The sequence below is a fragment of the Rosa chinensis genome, chromosome 5 (assembly GCF_002994745.2).
Source record: "Rosa chinensis cultivar Old Blush chromosome 5, RchiOBHm-V2, whole genome shotgun sequence".
Classification (NCBI taxonomy): Eukaryota; Viridiplantae; Streptophyta; class Magnoliopsida; order Rosales; family Rosaceae; genus Rosa; species Rosa chinensis.
Window position 1 is genome coordinate 54,240,019 of NC_037092.1, and position 22,324 is coordinate 54,262,342.

A 22,324-nucleotide genomic window follows, 5' to 3' on the forward strand; every position below is an offset into this window, starting at 1 on the left:
ACTTGTAACTTTTTTTTTCCTTTTTTTTCCTTTTCTCTATTTGCAACACTTCGTGTTTATAACTTGCAAAAAATTGTTTGTGACTTTTTATAAGGTCAGGTTTTACTTTTTAGTTTCAGTCCCATGGTTTGGTCTTATGCATTTGCAAAGGAAAAGATTTAGTTTTCATGACTCAGTTTATTTCTTGTTCTCAGCTAAGTACTCCTGTTGCATGTATGTAATTTCTTTTATTTTCTGCATCCTTGCATGTGGCTTATTGAAGCTTTGGCTACTTTTCTTATGTTCCTTCATTGTGCATCTTTGACTTTCCAATGTGCTTCTTATGATGAGTGTAATTTGTTATTGTCTATTAAGTAAGTGTTTAGTGGCAGTGTCTTGCTCTGCAGTTTTGTATTTCCACTTTTAGGAAGCAGTTCTATTTTATTTGTAGATTATTTGGTCCGTTGTGCTTTTGATTTCTTCTGTAAAGCTATTGCCGAGTTTGTGTTTTATCAAATGCATTTGGGCAGTCAAAGATGTTGGACTTAAATTGTCTGCATGTATTGTTAGTTGTGAGGTTGCTAATGAAGTAGTGATCATTTCCTTTAATATTAAGATTATGAATTGATGCTATATATTTAACCATTTCAAAGGATAACCTGATTCGTGATGACAACAAGCTTATATTGTTGGCTTCCCTCAGTGATTCATTGGAGTATGTTGCAGAGTCTATTGAAAGGCAAGTTATCTCATCTGATTGCGGTCCTGAATTAATTCTGAATTATTATGGGTTAGCAAGAAACTTGTTAGTATAAAGAAGTATCAAGATCTTATTTCTAGGGCCTATGGTTTGATTATGTGGCAATCACTTGTCGTATATAAGACATATGGATTCTAGTTGTGCAAATGATGTTACTGTCCCACAGTTTGGTTTTGAAAGATCACCTGTCTTCCAAACTGGGGTTTGCATTACGAGATGTAGATGCAAGTCCTTTTCTTTTGTCTTTTTCTGCAGATTCTTACATGTAGCAACTCATGTGTAGCGTGGCTTTTGATGTGGGAATATTGTATGCAGCTTCTTGAAATAAGTTGATGTTTTTCTTTGTGGTTGTAGATTATTCAATTGCAGAGAAGTTAATTTATTCTCTCAATCAATTTTTTAAAGGTTTCCTTCCCTTGGCTTGTTAACTAACATTACATCACAGTGATGGCAGAAGTAAAGAAAAGAGGAGTAGCAGGAGCAGGCATTAGTAGTGGCCGAAATGGGCAAGCAATCATAAATAGTCCAATAATCACTGATCCATTTCTAGCACACTTATGTTTTTGTCTCTGATGCAATGTAAGACAATAAATTGTCACTGATTCATGACTTTGTGGAACAATGACTAATACAAATATATCTTGGTGGATCCAATGTATTTTGAAGTTTAAAGTATGGGTTGAAGTACTGCTAGTTCATTTGATGGTTTGCATCAAATTTTATTTCCATTTGATCACTACTGTTCATTAGGTAAAATGGTTGTTTAAATGATCATACAACAAATTTCTCATATATCAGACAATGGTTTTTATCAAAAATTAAGTCTTCTAATTTACTCTCACACAACAGAAAGCACTAGACCTCCGTTGTCTGACAAACTTAACAAACAACGGATTTAAACAAGTTCTGTTGTCTGACAAGCTTAACAAACAACGGATGTAAACAAGTTCTGTTGCCTGACAAGCTTAACAAACAACAGATTTAAACAAGTTTTGTTGTCTGAAGGCAGCGCCTCAACTGCTAAGCAGCTGTGCATGACATTTGCCGAGCCATTTGCAGAGCCATCACACAACAGTTATAACACATACCCGTTGTCTGTATGTTTCTCAGACAATTGTGTTCCACCGTTGTCTGATTTTTCATCAGACAACGGCTCGCTCTACAATGGTTGCCCTCCAAATCCCACAACGGTTTTCTGCCGTTGTTTGATAAGGTTTTTGGTGTATTGGTGGTGCCTTCCATTATTATCTATCAAGCAATGTACTATCTCATTGGACATCACCGACAGCAAAGGGATCTTCATTTTAAGAGGTAAATGCTTTACTTTTTCAAAAACTTTCTTCAAAATTATTTTAATTCTTCATATATTACGGATTTGGGGTTTGAGCTCTGCAATTTCTTTTGTTGGTGTTGAGGTTGTTTTTGGTTTTGGTGATCAAATATGTTTGAGAATGTGGTGGATCTTAATGATGCTATTGAAGATGAATGCAAGCAGGTAGAGAATTTGATTAGAGTGGTATTTGCTAGGAACATACTTGATCTTGGTTCTGCATGGGTATGCAAATTTTATAGTTGCATAGAAGTGATTGTAAAGTTGATTGATAGTCAATTTAATACCCAATGAAGGCCTAATTCTCCACCACTTGGATTTTGGTCACATCGAACTTACATTTAAGCTTACATCATACTGATACCGAATGATATGCATACTGATACCTAATAATATGCATTATAAGTTGGTCTTTCGTACACAACTGCATAATAGAACTAAAGCTTTCAGTGGAGTTACTCGACATTTTTGAAGTCTTTAATATTAAACACCAAATGTAGCTAACTACCCATGCAGTTCAACAAGATTTTGATTGCTGCAGAGGGTAATGAAAAAGAAGAGTATTAATATTAAAAAAAATATGAAAATACAGCATACAAGCACATTTCAAAAATTGCATTTCTCTAAGTGTGTCCTACACTCTTAATTCTACCATATTACTGTACCTTTTTCTCAGTTTTCTATATCCATATATTTCATGTTTTCCTCCTCAACTGAACACTAACTAGTTTATGTCTTTTTATGGGGTGGTACATCCGGAAAGCCCTATTATTTATATGAGTATTGTGTGCTAAACCTAAGTCATGACATATTGCTGACTCTAGGTTCTTGTTTTAGTGTTATGTCTTTCTTTACTGGAAAATTTGATCAACAAATGTAATAGACTATGTTCAACTCTAACATGCCTATAACAATTGCTGACTCTAAGTTCTGGTTTTGGGTTTGAACGCAGAGTTAGATAAGGAATAGGGGTTGAATTTGGAGCTGCAGTCATGCTTTGACAGGTAAAGACTTGAGCTATTATTTCATGGGTATGTAATTGTTTTGCGTGAAAAAGGAACACAGAAGCTATCATTGTTGAATGACGAGTGATTGATCTATGTTGGTAGGGAGATATGTATGAATTGGAGGAAAGATATGAACACAATTAGTATTGCTATCAAAGTATGGCATACATGCTTATATATAGATGTGTTTCTTTGATATAGATTTATTCCTGGGACTGCAGAAGTAGGATTGCTGTTGTACATGAAAAAATTAAAACTACTGCAAATACATTAGTATCAAAATAAAAAGAAAAAGAAAAAGGAATCTGAAAAGGAAAGGAAGAAGATAAAGAATAACAAAATTATACACCAGAATTGAAATATAATGTACTATATCGTGTCCTTTCATATACATTTTTCTGATGTTTTCTTTAGTTGTTTTTTTTTATTTGGTTGGTTAATGTCAATTTCTATGCCAGTTCTTTTGTGATGCCCCGGAAATTCGCATTTATTTTCCGAGGATTTTCAGGAATCTAAATTGTGGTTATTGGACGGTTTCGTGACTCGTGGATGGAGCAGAAGTGTTTCGGGCGAATAATTAATTGAAGAATATGGTTTTAGGGGGGGGTTGTAAAGGTTGACTTTTGATACGTTGAGATTCTCTAAAAACTTCCTTCACGAAAGTTGTAGAGCGTGTCGATACGAGTTCGTGGACATATGGAACGCGAGAATTGGAGTTCGTATGAGAAAGTTATGGCCATTGGAAGGAATTTCCATTTTGGTGTAAATAGAAGTTTCCCAAGTTGGAAACTTACTATTTTCATTACTTCCATTTCCGGAAGCTCACATTCTCTCTCTTTTCTCTCTCGGTCGACACCTTCACTATCGAAGTAACTCGGCTGACCCGACCTGAACCCGGACGATCCTACCCGACTTTTCCAGCGAACTGCGGCGGTCTCTGGGACAAAATTTTCCAGATAGGATCGTCTCCTACGTCTGGTGGTCCCTATGGTGTCCTCTAGCACTGATTCTCGGTGGTGCGGTGTAGAAGGCAGCGCAGTTGGGTGATTTCGGACCTGGTGGGAAATCTTTGTTCTGACGTCGGCGAGGCTTCAAGTCTTCTTGGTTGAGCTCAGAGCAGCCTCCTTGATCAATCCTTGGTGGTTGTTTGGATCGATTCACGTGAAACTTGGTTTAACTCAGTTCGGATTACTGTTAACGGCTTGTGAGGTAGTTTTAGACCCTTTATGCTTGTTTTTTGACTTCGAGCTAGTTATGAAGGTTCACAAGCATGCTTAGATGAAGAACTTTGATGTTGGGAGTTTTGTGAAATATTGAGTTTTGGCCAGCGGCGGTGCACCACCGCCTGTGGCTGAGTTCCGGCGGTGTTCCGGCCACTTAAGGAACTGTTTTTGGTATTATATATGTTCTACTCGTTGATACGAGCGTTTCGATATATAACATGAAAATTTTGGAGTTCGTATGGAATTGTTATGATTTTTGCAGTTTCATACCGATCGATTATTCTATTCATGAGGATTCGAGCGTCCGATCGACTTGTGGTTTGGTCACATCGATCGTGGACGTATTTCGGAGACTTTGGGAGGTCTCGGATGTGGTTTTTCCTCAATTGGCGCCACTTTGGGGATTTTAGTTCAAAATAGGGGTTTCGAACTTTAATCAAATGTGAATCGTTACTGATTTGAGATCATTGGTGATTAGGTGCTTCTAAAGGTGAATTGGACGAGTTATCGGTGATAGTGTTAGTTCGGTTCTGTATAGAAGACGCAGCGGGAGTTTCGAGGTGAGTAATCTCACGAAGTTCATTCACGAACGGGCTTACCTTATCGTTTTGAGAGTTATTTAGTAACTACAAACTATAGTTGGTATTAGTAGGCATTCCTGAGCGGATGACTACATATATATATATATATATTTACGTGAAATATATATGTTTTGGTGGTTTGTGAAAACAATATGCATGAAATGATGCTTTTTATTGTTTTATTGGCTTTTTCGGAAAACAATGATTATGGAAATGTTGATTTCGATTGTTTTCAAAAGCGTTGAGATTTGTGTAACATTTTGGGTCCAGTGTGACTCCTTTAATGTTTTGCTCCAAGGGACAGTGTGGCCCGAGGATCAAGGTCTATTACCTTGGGCAGAATATCAGGTAATCACGTCTTTGGCCGGACGAGTGGTTACGTTTTCAGTTAGAGCTCTAATCTGTCTGCCATATAGGTAATTCATGGGGTAACGGGAATTGGTTATTGATAACTCATGACATTACGTATTTTTAGGAAACAAGGTGTGAGTTGCTTCCTTATTAATGGTTTTTAAGGGGACAAGGTGCAAGTTGTTTTCCTTATTAACGATTTGATAGAAATCAAGGTGTGAGTTGCTTTCTATGGTACGTTTATGGTACAACTGATAGAATTCAAGGTGTGAGTTGTTTTCTATGTTTTAGTGATAGAAATCAAGGAGTGAGTTGCTTTCTTTGGTACGCTTATGGTACATTTGATAGAATTCAAGGTGTGAGTTGTTTTCTATGTTTTACTGATAGAATTCAAGGTGTGAGTTGTTTTCTATGTTTTACTGATAGAATTCAAGTGTGGGTTGTTTTCTATGGTACAATTGATAGGAACCAAGGAGTGAGTTGTTTTCTATGTTTCGATTTGAAAGGAAATTAAAGAGTGAGTTATTCTCCTTTATTTCGTGTTTTAAGGAATCAAAGCATGAGTTGTTTTCCTCGTTTTGGCGTGAGTTGTGCATGTGTGTTTTGAGTTACTCATACGGGCTTGCAAAAGCTTACCCGGTTTTTTGTGTGGCAACCCGGTACACTATTCAAACGGTGTAGGGGTTAATCCTACAGGTTAGGATAATCGGGGCTGAAGCTGAGGTAGTGCCTTTGTAGCTTTACGGTAGGAAGCCATTTTTATGACGTTACCGTTGATAAGGACTTCCGTTGTAAAATTAACTCTGAGTAACATTAACGTTTATTTTGTTGTTGATAATTTAATACATAAGCTTATGTAATATATGAATCTATGGAGCAGGTCAATATTGACATAGTGGGTTCAGGGCATCAATATGTACTTGGGTTAAAAAGAAAAAAGTTTCTAGGTATTTTGTATTGATGGCTGAACATTCACGCATATGTAATTATGGGATTATATATCGATTTTCATGTGTGTAAAATCAGGGCGTGACATCTTTAGAGGCTGGAAGAAGAGGAGGGGAGAGGCAGAAAGTAAGCAATTGCTTTCAACTTAACTTTAAGTATATTTTTAGTGACTATTTGCTTCTTGACCACTGCAAATTTATAAATGCTACATGGTCACCGATTGAAAAGGTGTAATTTACTGACAGTATTAAGGAATCCCATGACTTGAGCTGATAAAGATTATTTACTATAGTTTCTCAACTCAATCGAGTATAATTTATGATTTGTTCCTTGCATCTTTTCTATCTCTTTTAGTGTTGGAGCATCTTTTCTGTCATGGATACTTTGAGCTGCTTTAGTAATTGTAGATACTCAATGACGTATTTATCTTAGTATCTTAATTCCCATTTCTAAAACCTAGCAATTTCCTTGATAGTGTGCTATGCCAACTAGAGAATCTGAGTTTAGATAGTTTTTTTTATTTAAATTTTTTTTTTTTTTTTTTGCATAGAATATGAGGGGGCATTGCTTAAAAGAGTTGACAAATTTGTATTTGTTCATTAATAAGAAAACTGTTTTACACTTCAGAGCACTAATCTCAATCAATCTTATTCAAGAAGGCATTACAACTTGGGCATTAAACCAGGTGAAAAAACTATTCCCTCTTCATTTATAATTGAAAATCTATTTATCTTTGACAAAGCCAAATTCATTGCTTTCTTGGATTCCCAATGTTGAAACTGAAGTTTGGTTATGTAGTGCCCTTGGCTCTACATATTGTCATGCTTATAGGCACTTAAGGATAATTTTAGATATAGATGTAGTGATATAAATGAGAATGCCCTGGTTTGTTGCTGCATTTTTTAGCTTTGGCTATCTATAGGAGTATAATTCTATTTAGTTATCTACTTTTGCAGGTCAACTGTAGGAAATCAAATTGTCAAGGAAAATTCTCTTTGGAAGTTGAAGACTATCGTGGTGGTTAATGGTTGACAATCACTTAGATTTGTGTTTTTCAGTTCGATCTGTACTTTGCAATGAAGTTTATGTTTATTTGCCTATGGCTTTAGTTGCTATAATTCGTAGGTTCATATACTTGTGAGATTCCTCTTATTTCTCATTGCACCTCTATTTCTGCTAAATTTCAAGTCTCGCGGCAACGCGCGGACTCCTTTGCTATTGAGAGCTAGACTTATTTCTATTGTGAACAGTGGTCATTAGACGTTGGTTGTTGTGAATCTGGATGAAGAAACCATTCACTTCATGGATTCGTTAAAGAGGCTAGGCTACTTCAAGCTAGATCGATTTTACTCTGTTGAATATTTGGAACAATTGATGTAGTTTGGTGGCTGCTTGAAGTGGTAGTACAGTTTTTACAGTGTTTATCAATGGATATGTTGTTAGTGGTTTCCAGGTTTTTCATGAATACATGGTACAAAGCGGTACACCCAACGTATCGCAATTTTACTTAGTAGATAGTCAATTATATCTCATGCATTGTGCTCAATCCATGCAACAATATCATGCAATTGATATCACTCTTTTCATAATTATTATGAACCTGCATGTTCTCTGAATCAAATTCAAGCACAATTGCTATACTCTTACTAAATGCTATTCTCTTATTAAATGCATTTATATGGACAAGTGTTAATTACTCTCTACTCTGTTTGGTAGGAGACAAAGCATATGTGTCACATGCTTCTACTAACCAAAGACCTCAGTATTATGCCTTGCCCATGGCATTCAAGACCAAAACAAGCTATTTGCGGTCATTCGCCGATCACATGGAGCGTTGTGCACTCATGCTTGGACAACTCCAACATGATTTGGGTATTTATATCAATTCTAACTCCAACTCGGCACAAGATATGTAACTATGTCTTATCTTTCACGCTCTTTCAATTAGAGCTATTGCCATGCCTTTACGTGCTTTCACTACTTCTAAGCATGCCTAATATATCACACCTGATATACACTTACATGTCTCCATGATCCCTAGCATGTTTACAACAATGCAAAAATATTATTAGACTCCACAATACAAGTACATGCTACACATGCCATACTTCTATTTAATTGCAACATTAAATAAACATTATGACACTTGTGACTTAATTAAACATGCTCGGATAACACTTGCAATGGTTATGACTCGCTTGGGTATCGAGTATGGCCACGACTTGCGCGCTTGGGCCACGCCCTACATGCTCAGCGCCTATCCGCTTAACTACACCTAACTTGCTCGAACACAACCTAACTCGCTCAAACATATCCAACATGCTTTAATTAAGTTCCAAGTTCACAATGCTTCATACTATTCATCGGGAGCTACTCCCAAAATTCTATATGGACACCCATTACACTTGCAATTATCTAATATGCATGTCACATGGCCATAAAATCCATATATGATTACTTGCTATACTTATTTGTCATTGTTCATACAATTACAAACTTTACGTATACTGTATATGTAAACATATGGTCTAGCCTCCGAGCACCATACTTTGTCAAACTCTTCCCACGGGAAAGAGACCTAAATGGGTCTAGACTCCACGAGTCTATGGTCTACGACCAACCACCATGCGGTAAGGCAATGCCTCATAATGACAAAGACCGCTATGCGGCATTGCAGTCAAGCTTTTCTCCTCCGGGAAAGAGTAAAGGGACCGATTAATGTAGCCCATGGCAGCCATTAATCCAGCAGTTAAGCCCCAACGCTTGGGTATCAAAGATTAGGTTCGCTACCTAACACCCACTGCTTAAATGCAGCTCCCCTCATCAAACAATTTTCTGACCATACGGAGGTCTATAGCTAGGAGTGGGGGACTCTTTGGAGGGCCCAGCAAGGGCCCACCCAAAAAGGCATAAGCGCTCGCTCCGACCAATTCTAGATGGACGGCGCACTTGCACTAGTTATGCTCGCAATACGGCACATAGTTATGCTTTAGTATCAACTCCGCAAGAAAACCCTCTTTGACAGCGACTTCGGGACTTGTACATATAGCCCAGCATAATTAGCAATAGTTACATTTACGCCTCAAGGCATCACATTCGAGCTTCCCACTCACGAGCTCTAACGCTCTTACCTCAGCGGCACCGCTAAGCTTTCATGCTCTTGTCTTTGCGGCATCCTCGAGCTTTCACGCTCTTGCCTTAGCGGCACCGCCGAGCTTTCACTCTCACGCTTCAACTGTAACCTCGAGCTTTCACGCTCTTGCCTCAGCGGCACTGCTGAGATTTCACACTCTTGCCTGAGAGGCACCGCCGAGCTTTCACGCTTTTGCCTCAACAACATCCTCAAGCTTTCACACTCTTGCCTCAGTGGCAATCCCCGAGCTTTCACACTCTTGCCTCAGCAGCAATCGCTCTTGCCTCAGCGACATCCTCAAGCTTTCACGCTCTTGCCTTAGCGGCATCGCCGAGCTTTCAAACTCTTGCCTCAGCGGCAATCCTCGAGCTTTCACTCTCTTGCCTTAGCAGCAATCGCTCTTGCCTCAGTGGCATCCTCGAGCTTTCACGCTCTTACATCAACGACATCCCCGAGCTTTCACGCACTTGCCTCAGCAGCAATCCCAGAGCTCTCACTCTCTTGCCTCAGCGGCAACCCCGAGTTTTCACACTCTTGCCTCAGCTGCAATCCCCGTGCTTTCACGCTCTTGCCTTCGCGGTAACCCCGAGCTCTAACGCTCAAGCCTTCGCGGCATCCCCGAGCTTTCATGCTCATGCGTTCGGGGCATCCCCGAGCTCTAACGCTCACGCCTTTGCGGCAACCCTAAGCTTTCACGCTCCCCCCTACGCTGCAACCCCGAGCTTTCCCCCTTACGCCTTCGTGCATTCCCAAGCTTTCACGCTCACGTCTTCGCGGTAACACCGAGCTGTCATTCTCTTGCCTTCACGGCAACCCCGAGCTTTCACGCTCACAGCATCCCCGAGCTTTAACACTCATGCCTTCGTGGCAACCCCCAGCTTTCACGCTTACGCCTTCGTGGTAAACCCTAGCTTTCACTCTCACGCCTTCGCGGTAACCCCGAGCTTTCACGCTCATGCCTTCATGGCAACCCCGAGCTTTCACTCTCACGCCTTCGCGGCAACCCCGAGCTTTCACGCTCACGCCTTCACGGCAACCCCTGAGTTTTCATGCTCACGCCTTCGCGGCAACCCCTGAGTTTTCATGCTCACTCCTTCGCGGCAACCCCTGAGTTTTCATGCTCACGCCTTCTCGGCAACCCCGAGATTGACACTCACGTCTCTTCGACATAGTGCACATTAATGGAATATTGAATTCTTCTACCATTTGTCGATTACCTCAAATCGAATTCTTTTTGCGTTCCATTAATACGAGTGAAAACGAAACAAACCCAAGCATTCGCGTATTCATAGTTCACGAATTACAAGCGCTTGCCTTCATGGCACTCATACAACTTACACTGAGCGTAACCTCATCAACTTGACTCATTCATTTTCTTGCGAGCACCACGAGTATCATATGCAATCCATATGCTTATTCGTGATATGTTCACACAACCATAAGCATTCTCGAGTTTATACGTCATAATCGATCGTACTCGGAGTCATTCACATATATACATGAACATGTATCATGCACATCGTACATTCATATATGCCAATGCATATCAATGCAACTCACGTACGTTGCCAAATACAACAAGCACTCTACATGGGCACGCCTCTATCTTTGTTTTACAGGTTAAAGAGTCCCTTCTTGCTTACGGAGTTCGGGGACTTGTAGGGGCTGGGCACTGCTCGAACGTCACTTATGCTTGATGACTTCATAATTATAACTCCCCAACCAAGAAGCTCCTCTTACTTGGGGACTTCGGGGGACTTCTAGATACCTCTACTAGCAAGCTAGTTTGGCTATCATCACCAAGCATAAGTAACACCCTCTTAGGGGGACCCACAATCCATGGTGGGGCCCAATCGAGATATACATCCTGTAGCCCGACATACAACCTACCCCGTAGTAGTCAGAAGTGGCCAAGACCTCGCCGGGAAGCAACCTTTCTGACCTTGCCAATATACCTCCATAATATGTATTTCTAGACTAGAATGGGACTTCTTGTCCCACATTGAAGAATATGTAAAGGAAGGAGCCTCCCTCCCCTATAAAAGGAGACTCCTTCCCATTACATCTCTTGTGTTAATGTCTAAGATTGAGCGGTAGCCCAAATCGTGGTTAACGCGGGTCCGGTAAGTGGACCGCTACTTGTGATCTTTTCAGAGCCTCCGCTATCTGTCAAGTAAAATACAAAGGGTGTCAGAGGGAGACTGCGTTGGACAGTCTTCTCTTCTCCGATGCTTAAGTTAGTCAATGTATTTGTGTTGACAGAATAATAGTAGGTAAGTAGTATATGCGTAATTAATGAGTAGAGAGGAGTTGACCTTTTATAGGTGAGGAAGAGGTTGACCTCTTCTTTGTTTTCGATGTGGAACTGATATGCTTCAGTTCCCAGCTTCTGGTGCTATCTTGGTGCGGAGCATGGCTGCGCGTCGACGGTGATCTGGAGGTGAGCTGGGGCTCCACTGATAGCTTGTATTGCTTTGTTTCCGTAGATCACACCCTTGATGGTTATTGGTACTGCTAGTGGTAGGATAAGCATAGCTCATTATAGCTAATTATGTTTGGCAAATGCCTATGTAAGTACAAGTCCCCCAAGCCCCCGGTCAAGGAGGGCCATCTTGGTTAGGGAGTTGCCTAGCGGTTTCGAAGCGTTACTTCTGCTAGACTTGCAACAACATAATTAGAGTCAGTGCATTGTCAACCATGGATTTGTTATGAACAAACGCTTGATACCCTTTTGGGTGGGCTCCTGCTAGGCCCCCCAGGGAGTCCCCTACTCCCCGGCTAAGATAGACCTCCGTTCGGCCGATATATTGTTTGATGAGGGGGATCTGCGCTGAGCAGAGGTGTTGGGTAGCGAGCCTAAGCTTTTAAACCCGAATTGTGGGTGTCAACGTGCCTGGTCAGGGCAGTCGAAGACTGTTGACGAGTCCCCTTATCCCAGAGGAACATAGCTTGACTGCAACGCCGTGTGGCGGTCGTTGTCCATTATGAGGCGTTGCTTTGGAACAGCCGTTGGCGGGAATTTCTCCGTTGAAAATAAGCGGTGAGAAATTTCTTTTGCAAGGTGGAGAAAAGTCTGCTAGCAATGTTGTGCTTAGCGGAGACTATCTTGCAAGATGAAAAAGTGAGAAGTCCCACTAGTGGAGTTATGCTTAGCGGAGACTCTCGCTTGCAAGATGGTGAGAAGTTTCGCTAGCGGAGTTGCGCTTAACGGAGACTGTCTCTTGCAAGATGAAAAGTCAGAAGTCCCACTAGCGGAGTTACGATTAGCGGAGACTCTCGCTTGCAAGATGGTGAGAAGTTCCGCTAGCGGAGTTGCACTTAGCAGAGATTGTCTCTTACAAGATGAAAAAGTGAGAAGTCCCGCTAGTGGAGTTGCGCTTAGCAAAGACTCTCGCTTTCAAGATGGTGAGAAGTTCAGCTAGCGGAGTTGCGCTTAGCGGAGACTATCTTGACTATTGGGGTGTTCTTCATTTGATGGTTACTTCGGATATACGTTTTGTCGACACGTGTCTAACATGTATGGGGTTAGCGTGTGGGATAACGTTTCCACAGCACGCCCGCCTCCTCGCCATTAATCAGGAGAGTAACTGTGATTGTGGGGCACGTGTAAGGCTATCGTGCAGTGTTGTTTTTTAGCGGATGGCTTAGATTGGTTTGATGTTGACATAAAAAGAGGGAAACCACAGTGGTTTTGACATCTTCTGCACTTCAAATCTTGAGTCGTCGTGTTCGAGATTAATTTCACTGCCTGAAATCTCAAGGTTTCCGTTCTGTAACTCTAGCGCGGTTGTTGCCTGTCGAAGAAAAGGTCCATCTGAAGTGAAGAAAGACTTCCCTACGCATGTCAGAGCTAGCGTTTCTCAGGTTGGTGATCTTAATCTCTATTTAATTGTTTTCTGTCAGTTTCTATTTTTGGTTTTTGGAGTGATTTCTGCCTTGCCTCGGTGTGTTCTGAGATAGATGCACTCCGTGCTCTTCTTCCTCCGAGAAGGTAATAGGTTCCCAGCCAGACCTTGGGAGTTTACTGGATCTTTCGTAGAGGATGTTACAAACTTACTTGGGGTGGTTAGCGCGTTCATAACGCTTTCTTACCCTATGAGACATGTTAGTGATTGGAGCACCGCCATCGATGGTGTTGATGCGGTGCATGGGTTTGATGTTAGCGACCACAGGTGGCAGCTGACACACCTTGAACTGTTCCAACTTACCATCACGATATAAAGTTTTGATTGCCGTTTTGAGAGCGTTGCAGTTGTTGCTGTTATGACCGCTGTCCTCGTGGTTTTTACACAACTTGCTAATGTGCCTTGGTTTTCCCACTCTTGGGTACTTTCGTGGGGGTGGTGGTGGGATCTGGTCTTTGCACTGGTCGTATATCTCTTCATAGGAGGCTGTGAGGATTGTAAACACTGCGTACCACTGGGAGGACTCGATCTGTTTACCTCTGTTGTCCCCTTGAGATGAACAGTTACCCTTGTGGTAGTGTTGGTCCTTCTGCCGCTTGTTCTCGTAGTTGCTTTGTTGCCATTCTCTTTTCTTATTGGTTGGCGGTGTGGGGGAGGTTTTGGAAGCGGTTTCCTGATGGCTGAGAGGACTTTGCAGGTGTTTTTTTTGGGGGGGGGGGGGGGGGGGGAGGCGAGGTTTCTCCATACGTGATGAATTCTGCTTATGCGTGGAGGACGGCCTCGCTCATCACGTGGTCATATGAGGGATTTGGGTGGTTATAGTTGTGGTGATAGAGAAATGGTCCCTTCAGCAATCCTTGTTTAAAGGCCGCCAATGCCATTATTTTGTCAAGATCACGACACTGGGATGCCACCGCTCGCCACCTGGTTATTAATGCCTTGAATGCCTCCTCTGTGTCCTGCTTGACGTTGAACAACTAGGTAGTGTTGTGATGTCCAGCGGCCAACAGGATGAACCGGGAAAGGAAAGCGTTCGACAGGGCGTGGAACGAATCGATGGATCCCAGTGGGCATTCGAAATACCAACTCATTGCCTCATTATCCAACGTTTCACTGAATAAGTGGCAGAGGGTGGCGTAATCAAATCCCTTGTTGTTAGTGACTTTTTTAAAGGTATCCATATGAACGGATGGGTCAGTTCTGCCGCTGTAATGTGGCATTTTCGGCGTCTTTGCATGTGCTGGTCTGACGGCCTATAGAATTGTTGCTGTGAGCGATCCTGGCCTAGAGGCAAAGAGTGGATTTGGAGTTGGCGCTGGGGTGCCTGCCTCTGCTCGGACTAGCCTCTGCTCTAATTGTTGCATCCTTTCCAGGATCAAGGCGGTTGCGTCACCGTCGGGCCTCGCCTGGAGGTTCCGCTGGACTAACTCCCGCCTTGGGACAGGTTGGTTACCTTCGGTTCTAGCCCTGGTCGCGGAGCGGTTGGTGTATGGTTGTGACTTTGCTTCCTGCTCTAGCATTAGCCGGGGCAAGGGAAGTGGTCCCATTCCCAGCAATTCAAGTGGGTTTAGTGGTACCTGCATCTGTACGATTGGCGCGGGTATCACTGCGCGGGTTAACGTTTTGCCTCCAACGCCCTTTTTCAGCTCATCGAACTTGTACATCAGAGTGGCCACTTGCTTTTGGGCCTCAGCCTTCTCTCTGTGCTCTTGCTCGGGCTCCCTGTTTGCCTTGTGGAGGTCCGCCAATGCCAGCTCATACATGGCAGCGAAGTCCTAACCCAATGGGAAACTGCTGCCTGGTCTAGCATCCACTGTTGCCTGGGTTGGTGGAATCTGGGGATCCACGCTTGGGTTGATCGGAGTGCTGAATAATGCTCGGTTAACGTTAACCATTGGGTTAATGCTATGCACGGGGTTGGTGGGATAGGGGTTGGCGAATTGGTCCCCCTGCTCTTCAGCGTTTCCCCCACCACCGTTTTTTCATGGTGATTGTTATGGTGGGATGGCCTTTTGTTCAAGAATTCCCACAGACGACGCCAATGTTAATGTCTAAGATTGAGCGGTAGCCCAAATCCTGGTTAACGCAGGTCCCGTGGGCAGACCGCTACTTGTGATCTTTTCAGAGCCTCCGCTATCTGTCAAGTAAAATACAAAGGGTGTCAGAGGAAGACTGCGTTGGACAGTCTTCTCTTCTCCAATGCCTAAGTTAGTCAATGTATTTGTGATGACAGAATAATAGTAGGTAAGTAGTAAATGCGTAACTAATGAGGAGAGAGGAGTGGACCTTTTATAGGTGAGGAAGAGGCTGACCACTTCTTTGCTTTCTATGTGGGACTGATATGCTTCAGTTCCCAGCTTCTGGTGCTATCTTGGCGCGGCGCGTGGCAGCGCGTCCGCGGTGATCTGGAGGTGAGCCGAGGCTCTACTGATAGCTTGTATTGCTGTGTTTCTGTAGATCACACCCTTGATGGTTATTGGTACTGCTAGCGGTAGAATGAGCGTAGTTCATTATATGTAATTACGCTTGGCAAATGCCTATGTAATTACATCTTGTAATCCCTTTGGCCGCAAGGCCCAAACACACTAGTACAATATTCAAGTGGACGTAGTCTCCCGCTGAGGCGGGAGACGAACCACTATATTTCTAGTGTCTCTCTCTCTCTCTCTCTCTCTCTATTTATCATTAATTAGAACCCTCAGTCACTTACATTAACAGTTTTAAATGCCCAGTTTGCAGGCTAGATTATCTTGTACTCGGGCGTACATGGAGTTGAGGCATAGCTTTCATTAGGGCTGGGACGGTTCGGGTTTGCCGGAAAAAAAGCAAGAACTGAAACCGAACCGACGAGACAAGATTCGGGTCTGTTTAATGATTTCTAAACTATGAAACTGAGCAAAATTCTAACCAACAAGAATTGGTTCAGGTACACGATTCTTCTGTTCCATTTGTGGAAGTACCTCTTACACTTGGAATTCAGGAACTGGAAAACCTAAACCAGGCCACAACTCCAGTATTAGTGATGGAGACAATGAGTATAGAAATCGGTCACAAAGAGAGAGAGAGAGAGAGGTGCAGTTAGGCTTCGGTGTTTAACCTGAGAATCAGAGCGGATGAATCTGATGCCCGTAGTCCCCTACCTAAGTAGATCTCGATGCCACTGAAGCGGCAAAGCTCAGTCTTGAGAACCATGGCTGCTGCTTGCTTGGGCTCTATACGACTGAAATAGTTGAATACGAAGAAGAAGTGAATAAGGAGGGGGAGGAGGAGAGAAGAATAATAGTTGCGGCTAAGAGGAAAGAGATGGAACCGTAGATGTATGATGAAAAAAGAAACAAAGAATAGAGAAAAGGAAGTTGTGGGGGTCGAGAGACATAGAAAAATGGGAGTTGGTGGTTTGTATTTAATTAGAGAAAAGATAGTATGAAGGCAAGTTGCACATGAGGTTAAGAGGTTGCCCATTAAAATGCTGCCACCTATTTATATATAGGGGAAGTGTAATTATACATTGCACTCTCAGTTCGGGGAAAACGAGAAACAATAGTTGAGAACCGGAACCGAACCGGATACTGTAGCACTTGAACCGAACCAGAGCAAAACAACTAAATTAAGATAGAAAACCGACCCGAACCGAACCGAATAGGCCGGTTTGGACGGGTTCCTCGGTTTTTCGGGTCTAAAATCCCAGCCCTAGCTATCATAGCTTCGGCATTGTAGAATGTATCGATCCTTCATACCTTTTGCATTAGATTGCTCTGATAATCCGGGTGATTAATATTCTTAAGTTGAGGATTGTTTTGTGAAATGGGAGATGTTGTGATTTGGGGAGCACGGTGGCTCCAGAAGAATAAAGGTGGATTGTTAAGAAGAGTATTGTCTTTCTACATGTTTTGAGAAGTTTGAAGGTTACCCTTGCTGGAATTTGTTTGAAGGTTACCCATGCTGTCTCGACAAATTAAATTAGTTTGAAGGTTACCCTTGCTGGAATTACAAAGCATATAGAGTTATTCTTAAAAGTGAATTTCAATATCAATAAAATTATAACTCTTAGCCTGTTCTAGGATTATGATTACAAAATCCAAATAAGCAATAAATCCAATATCTATTCTTCCACCAAATGCCATAAAAATTTACTAGAACGCTGCTAAGTTGATCTTGGGAGGAGCAACCAAGCAAATGTCAAGGTAGCTATCAATGGAAGTGTAGTTGTAATTGGGATATAACTTCGAGGCCTCGAGGTCGTTGTCTATGAGTTCAAAGTTCGTCTGTTCACCCTTGATGAATATGCTGTGAAGGATCGATACACGTACGTTGTCTCGGTGAGGGAGGGTTGCAAGCAATAATTAAGCAAAGCACATGAAAAAAAATAATTAGTTACCACAAAGATGTTGTTTTTCAATTTTGTATATATGGTCCAATACAATCCCCATTGAGGCATACAAACATAAACACATGCCAAATATAAGAATTAAGAGCATTCCAGGGAGCTAAATATTGTTTAAGCTAATTCCAACTTAAATACTCATTTCCTCACTAAACTCAATTTCCCTCTCCTGGTGAATTCTCTGGCGTTGCCCTCATTCATAACACAGAAGCTCTCTTTCTATCATCCACCATATAATTAAGCAGGTATGTTGAAGGCTTTATTGTTCTTTTTACTAGTATTTTCATAGTGGGAGGATGGAGGAAAGTATCTTGGTTTCTATGGCTTTTTTGAACACCATTTGCATATTGATGTATCAAATTTTTCATAGACTTGGAGTTTAGTTTTCTCACAACAGAGTTTGAATGAGGCCACACTACCTACTCTCAACCTTATGATACTCTTTAGCTATTATTAAAACTCAAGTAGACTTATTTTTGGGCCGCAGGTATCGGCCCGCTATGCTGAATCTTCTTAAAGGATATTGCCAAAAACATTAACATGAAAAGAAGAAAAGTTAGGAGGTTAGGTTTCATACTCTTAGAGAGCTCTATAATTTCTTGTTCTGGGACATGGATCCTTTTAAGAGTGCGTCCTATCTGTCCCATGCTGATATCAACTCCAACTGAGATACAATGTTTCCATGCGGTCTACAAATCACGATCCGGTAGGCTTCCCTCGGATCACTGTTGCCGCTCTTATGGTGTAAGCAGCCACATCTTGCTCATGGTTTAACATGGCTAGCATCAAAATTAGATTACAACACTATGAGAGTTGGTAAATCATATCTGACATTGGAATATATACAAGCTTGACTTGAGCTGAGTACCCACTACTAGCAAAATAACAACACACATGGATTTATTGTATTTAAAGGCCACATATATATGTGCGAAATAGAAATATTAACAGATAACTGTGTGCAATGAGCATAATTGGGTCCACAATAATTTATAGAATAACAATATCAACGAAAATCCGTGTGAATAAACAACAGTAACAGATATATGTGTAAAAACCAAAACATTTTCACACAGTTATCTGTGTCAATATCAATTCACACTGATTTCTGTACGTATTATAAATTAGTTTATTTAGAAATCATTAATTTTTACGTTATGTGAATTATGGAGGGACGGATTTCCATTACAATGAATTTTTGGTACAGATTTCTGTGTTAAATGAGTAACACACAAATATCTGTGTGAAATGTTAACACGGAAATCCTTGTGAATAAACAACAATAACAGATGTCTGTGTAAAAACTAAAATATTTTCACACGGTTATCTATGAAAATAACAATTCACATTGATTTTTGTACGTATTATAAATTTGTTTGTTTATAAATCTTTAACTTTTTATGTTATGTGAATTATGGAGAGACAGATTTCCGTTACAATAAGTTTTTGGTACAGATTTATGTGTGAAATGAATAACACACGAATATCTGTATGAAATGTTAACACGGACATCCGTGTGAAAAGAACAATTAGCTACCAAATTCCATGTGAAAAACTCTATTAGTGACAGAATTCCGTGTAAACAATCGAATGACAATTAACATGACAGTTATTGGATACCGAAGTAAATACACACAGAAATCAGTTACAAATATATATGTATTTCACACGGATTTCCGTGAGAATTCCACTTATAATTAGTAGATTTAGAATCCCGCTCACCCTTTTTAGCTAAATTCTAATTTCCCACCAAACCTTTTACTTACGTTCTTTTCAAAAAATGAAACCTAACTGCAAACCTAGATCTCTCCCTTCATCTCTCATCTTGTTTCCTCTTCTTCTCTTGATCCCCACTCATTGATGAAAAGGCCGATGCCAATAATCCGGTCATCAGGTGAGCCTATCATCGGGTGAGTACTTATCTCTCATCTCTCCCAAACTCAATTGGGGCTTGTTTCTGATATATATATATATATATATATATATATATATCTTAGAATTCCTTCAGATCTGAGGAAGAACGTGCCTCTGGTGTTGAAGAAGTGTGAGCCCGTTTTTGAATTACTTGGAAAATGTAGTGAACCAAGGAGGATGAAGAAGAAGATGGTGAAGATGAGGAGGAAGAGGATGATGCCCAGGAGGTGAGGCTGGTCTTTTATTTACTTGGTTTTGGTTTAAGAATTTTGCTGATTTGAATCTTTAATTTTCGGGTTTTTGTTCATTCGAATTCCTTTTGCCTGTTTAGCTCATGAATCTAGGGGAAGGTGAGGACGAGGGGGATGGCATGGATGCAAGGTACTGCATTCATTCAGTTACTTGGGTTTTGCAATTAGTGATTGATTATAAATACATTGTTCATGTATATTTATTAGTTTCATTATTAGGTGTTTCGGGTTGTTTCTTTCCATTTCATATGTTTTGCTTTTGATTAATCAGCGTTACTACATCTGTCTGTGTCTGTGTATTTGCATTGGTATATGCTTGATTCTACATTTGTACTACAGATATGAAGACTTCTTTGGGAAAAAGGAACTTTTTACCCACAAAAAGTGGCAACTGAAACTTAGAGCAAGTTCACCCGTTGGGTCACCGGGTCACCATGTCACCCACTATTCACTGCTTTTTAGTGTTAATTTCACCCTCTGGGTCAAGAGCATAGTGTATTTCGTGCCCTAGGTCACCCTGTACAATGTTCTGGGTCACCATGGTGACCTGCAGTGTATTTTGTAACCCATAGAATGAAAATATACACTAAAAAGCAGTGAATAGTAGGTGACCTGGTGACCCAACGGGTGAACTTGCTCTTAAGTCCAACATAGAGCGGAGGGAAAAAGCAAATATGGACCCCAAAACTTGAACCTTGTGGGGAGAGGTGCGTTGTTTCTCATTTCTTTTATTTTACTTTTGACACTTAGAACATCCATTATGTAGTGAAATACATGAGTGTTTAAATGGATTACACATTAGTTTTGGCTTTGGACAGGTAATTGCAACAAAAAGGCCACCGAACAGTGTGTTAGAAGTTGATCTAGATTTTGAACACAATGTTAGACCCGCCCCTCCAATCACAGAGGAGGTTACAGTAGCAGTTGAGGATATGATCCGGAAAAGGATCGAGCAGGTAAACAACATTTTTGATAGATACATTACAGAAATGTGCTTTCATGTGATCAGTTCAAAGTTTAGTTATTTACTGTTTTCGGTCTTTTGATCAATCACATATGTACAGGGAACTATTTGGTATGTTGTATGGACCGCTATAAATTATAGAAGAGGATTTTTCATTCTGTCATTGCTTGACTTGTATAGTCATATTGTTGTTTGTTTCTTCAACTTCCTTTTTTTTTAAAGTGGATCATAACTGGTCATAAAATGGATCTTGATTTGTTTTATAGGAACTTTTTGATGATGTTCAAAGGGCTCCTACTTTACCTACTAAAGCTCCAAGAGAAAGAAAGGAGATGTTGATCATTATTCTATAATATCTTTGGAGTCTAATTATGGTATGTTGTAGAAACATTAACTTCTTCAATGTCTAATCTTTCTTTGTTTGATATATAGGATGAGAGTAAGAGTAAGAAAGGTCTGGCTGAAGATTATGAGGTATGTGTCTTTTGAGGCAAAATTCATCACTTGGTTCACCAACATGCTTTTGTCCCTTTGAGCTGGATTTCTTTTTTTCTTAAGATCTATATGTTATATTCAGAAGTTGTTTTCCTATGATAGTATGTTCAATTACAAGGATAAAGTGGATTCTTATTCTCAAAAAAAAAAAAAAATTACAAGGATAAAGTGCTGAGTAGCTATTTTATCTACCTTCTGCAGCACAAAAGATGAATGCAGATTCTGGCCCATTTTCATCCAAAGACAAGTAGAAGAATGAGGTACATGTTTTGATTGCTGTTGTTTCTATCTCTACTACGATTTTATGTTTCTTTGTAATTCATAGAACTTTACTCTCCTTGTATACACAAATTTATGCATACCTTTATGAATATCTTTTGAGGTTTTGTCTTTTGTGTTCATCCTCCTCTGTCACAAAGGGTAATTAGATTGTTAAGCATATCACGGTTGTACCATTTATAGGAGGTATGCATTTTCTATAAAGAAAATTATCTCTGAAAAGGAACTTGGGCACGCCACTCACAACTAACTATCAGAAAGAGGACAATGAGTGCAGCATATATTAAGATGAGATTTATAATATGTTTTGAGTTACCAGTATATTATCGAGATTTCTGAATGATTTTGAGGTATTCTTTATATGAGCATTTTAATGAGATTCTAAGAAGGTTTTCGAGATGACTTGATTTAAAAGTATTTTATCAATTTATACTGCATGCCAGATTTTAACAGACTAAAATTTGGGAAAGCATTAAATCTTCTTTTATTTCCTTTGAAATCATTTATTTTTTTCGTCCACTCACTCTAACGATTTTTCTCAATGCTTTTCCATGAGCTTTTTGATCTCTCATGCCTAGTCTGCAGACTAGTTGAGGTCGAGCATTCCTAGGCATCGAAGCATAGTGCCTGCCATCTTCATCTTCGTTGTAGGTTATTGTTTAACCTACGTATGTATTTATCGGTTTTATATTCATAGAATTGCTCTGATCACCAAACTGTTTAAGTATGTTATTAAGTGATGTACTTGGAATGTATATATTTGGAATGTAAAGTAGTTGTTGTGATGATGATTTATGTTCTATCTCTAGGTTTGTTTATT

At 40.6% G+C, this 22,324-nt stretch overlaps 1 long non-coding RNA gene across 1 annotated transcript; it reads left to right on the forward strand.

Annotated features, from left to right (window-relative positions):
* Positions 1-20,594: 20,594 nt before the first annotated feature.
* LOC112202192 lies at positions 20,595-21,566 on the forward strand. The gene is made up of 3 exons (XR_002937142.2): positions 20,595-20,722; positions 20,997-21,204; positions 21,427-21,566. It is a non-coding gene; the product is annotated as an uncharacterized LOC112202192 (long non-coding RNA).
* Positions 21,567-22,324: the final 758 nt, after the last annotated feature.